General features: G+C 26.1%; 1 long non-coding RNA gene across 1 annotated transcript; it reads right to left on the bottom strand.

The window, feature by feature from the left end:
• Positions 1 to 284: 284 nt before the first annotated feature.
• On the bottom strand, positions 285 to 1,181 carry LOC131183165 (uncharacterized). Its single transcript, XR_009151314.1, has 2 exons — positions 1,016 to 1,181; positions 285 to 808 (listed from the first exon to the last, which is right to left on the bottom strand). It is a non-coding gene; the product is annotated as an uncharacterized LOC131183165 (long non-coding RNA).
• Positions 1,182 to 3,695: the final 2,514 nt, after the last annotated feature.

Raw genomic sequence — 3,695 nt, 5'->3', positions numbered from 1 at the left:
TAATTAAATATTTATTTTAATAATATAATAAATAATATAATATATTAAATTAAAAATTATATATTTAATTTAATAATAAAATAAATAATATAATATATTAATATTTTTATTTTTATTTTAAAAATAAAATAAATTATATAATATATGCCTTTATTATTTATTTTACATAATAATATTAACAATTAAATATAATTTTATCAAATATTAAATATAAATTAATTATTATTAATTAGCAATTATCAATTAATAATAATAATTATTAATTAACAATTATAAACTGTATCTACAGTTAAATCAAAACCTCCACTCCAATCAAATATTGCAGAAAACACATTTAATAGGCCTAAAACCCACAAACACTAAACAAAGCCCAAGGCCTACAATTGAGGAATCCTAGATCAGGCACAATGAAGACCAAGGATGGTAAGCTTGCACCACTTTTCTTCTACACCTAAGATTGGGACGTCAGCAAGAAGTTCATACACAGAATTAAACAGCTCTTCAAGCATTAGTAGAGCCCGCAGAGCTGTTTATTGACCTTTAGAATCTAAGCAAACTAGAAGCATAACAATACCCAACAAGAGGGGATGAAAAGCAAAGCCCTTATGGATCCAAGAATCGCGCACCGTAGTGGAGGCGAAAATAGAGAAAGAAGAGAAAGAGCCCTTATAGCATCTTGTTCTCTTTTGGCCAGAGAGGGAGGCGATGGTTTAGGATGGGTTACCGAGACTTGAACCCTCGGGGTTCTTTTCTTCGGATCAACTGATGAAGCTATATCTCCTCGGCGATTCAAAGACACATACCTAATCTGCAAGCAAAAGCAAAATCAGAGAGCACAAAAACCATTGGCAACCAAGATTTCCCTCCATCTTCATCATTGCTGCCCACTAGACCAACCAAAAACTATTTACAACCCATCCCAGTAGGGGGGAAGGGGACCCACTAACCGAGAATGGGGAAGGCAGCCCAGAAGGGCAGGAGAAAACCGTAGAATATGGCAGGAGTAAGAGCTAACCTTAGAAGAAGAAAAAGCAAATCTAGAGGAGGTTAGGAGCAAGCCTGTTCGACCAAAAGGCTATTAGCGTTGCTCGATTCTTTCTTGGGCAACGCCTATTATTACTGTAGATAGTACTCCACCACATATGTACTTTAAATGTTAAAGTTTTTGTTAAATTAATTAATTTAATAATATTATAAAATAATTGTATATGATCTGTATAGAGATATTCATGGGCTCTATAAATCGAGAAATTTTATAGTGGCTATGTGATTCCCATGTAAGACAAATACATGGAATGACAGGTCATTAAAAAATTAACATAATTAAAAATAAAATTAATTGATAATTTTTCTTTTTAAGCCTCACTTTTATATTTATAGGATGTATAATCATTGGTATATTTAATTTTAATTGACTTATTATTTCATATAAAATTATTTTATATGAAACCACTGCAATAACATATAATTTTTCGCATAAATCTCACCAATCCATTCCAATTTTTTATCTCTGCCAAATTAATTAAAAAAATAAAATTCCTCAATCGGTGGTCTGTTGTTTTATTGTAAATCCGGAAACACTTGAACTTAAATAGAGGCAATCTAAAATGTTCAAATGATTATGTGTTCTTTCCCTCTCTCCCTCGTAAGGATATGTTTGTTTTTTTATTTATTTTAAATTATATATCACTTTTTTAAATAATATTTTATTTATTTATTTTTATTTATCGTATTTATATTAAAAATAATATTATTTTTTTTAATTTTATCTTGTATTTTTATTAAATATATTAAATATTTACACAAATAATAATTATGTAAGATAAAGGGTAATTTAATCAATTACTAATATTTTTTTATAAAAAAAAATTATCCAATTATTTTCTTGATCGCCATGCAAAATCTAAATGTAATAGATAAAAAATGGACAAAGCTAGTAATTTACTCTTCCATTTCCAAAAATTTTTATTTTTACATGAATTAAAAAATATAATTAATATAATTAAAACAATTTTATTTAATATTTTTTTAATATACCCTCCTCTCATATTTGCCCCATTTAAAATTAAAAATAACTCATCTTACTAAATTATTCTTAGAACTAATAGATTTTTTTTTTTAATTTATTTTCAAAATTCGTTGTCTAAAACTATTTGTCACTTTAAAAATATTACGGTGCATTAATTTTTTTTGTCAATTTTGCTATTATCTTTACTTAGTATAATAATTATTTATATAATTTTTTATTTCTCATTTTTTTTTCTTAATTATGTGAGATAAAGAGTAATTTAAATAGATTAAGAGGATTTTGTTATAATTTAGGTGATTTGATTAATTTTTAATCATTATGCAAAAAATCTTAAACAATAAATTAAAAATGAACGATGGTATTAAACTTCAATTTTAAAAAGTAACCTGGTCTACAATTTGAGATAGATTATTAAATAAATGAAACATAGAAAGTATTTATTAATTTATTAATATGTACTATTTAATATACATTGAAAAAATAATTTGTTAATTTAAAGAATATTTAATAATATAAGCTATTTAATTTTTAATGAAGCAATATAAATAAAGAAATATTAAAAAAAATTAAACAAAATTTAGTATTTTTTAAATCTATATGAAAATAGAAGTAACCCTATTGGAAGTAATTTATATTTGAAAAGTTAATTGTATAATTTTTAGCCTACCAACAACCATGATAGATGTAGCAGCTTCAACTCGATCACTTTAATAAATACCAATGGTCTTTTTCCGCCTGACAAAAAATAAAAATAAATAACTAAAGCCAGGCAAAAGAATTTTAAGGGTAAAACTGCAGAAATCGATATTTGTATTCTGTCCTAGCTAGAGCATTTAGAGTTAATAATAAAAAGATGTTGTCACATTTTACATCTTACCCCTCCGTAAGGTATAACATGATCCCATGATATACCTAATGAATTACAGAATTTCGTCTACCGATAACTCATTAAATATACTACAAGGGATTTTAAACCAAATTCAATTCATTATTAAGATGTAAAGTGAAGTTGAATTACTATTAAAAGTCTTTAATTAGAGTTTAGGTCACAAGTTTGAATTTTGATTAATTCGACATTTTGAAAATTTTATAAAAATTTTGGCAGTTATCGACTGTAATTTGAGAAAATAGTTCCTCAAAACCTATTAAAAACACTCCCAATATGTATTTCAACCACAAGTCCAATAATTTCCAACACAATTCACCTCAATCGACACAACGCAACACATTTTCAATAAACCTCATGGTCATTTAATTTAACTCAATTTATATATAAAGGTCTCAATTTACAAAAAGGAAAACTAAAGATATTATTAATACAAACTTTAAGGTACAACTGCTCATAAAATTCTACACTACATATGAACAACTAATTTGCACCAAAATAAATCTACAATGGTATAAAATTTTATACCCGTATAAGATTCACAGCAAGATCTCTTCACTGCAGTTAAAAGCAGCTCACTCTGCTGCCTTATCTTTCTCCCTATCTGCGATAAAAAGAAAAAGTCATCGCTGAGTACTATACTCAGTGATGGACAATAAAAATTTTAAATTGTTAAACATAAAAGCATACATCGATAAACAAATATTTAAACCCTTTCACAGTCACATTTCATGAAATTGATGTCAATGTATATAATACCATTTTATCAAAATAATTTAT

The sequence above is a fragment of the Hevea brasiliensis genome, chromosome 9, assembly GCF_030052815.1.
Source record: "Hevea brasiliensis isolate MT/VB/25A 57/8 chromosome 9, ASM3005281v1, whole genome shotgun sequence".
NCBI lineage: Eukaryota > Viridiplantae > Streptophyta > Magnoliopsida > Malpighiales > Euphorbiaceae > Hevea > Hevea brasiliensis.
The sequence above is the reverse complement of the archived record's forward strand: the minus strand, read 5'-3'. Positions and strand labels throughout refer to the sequence as shown.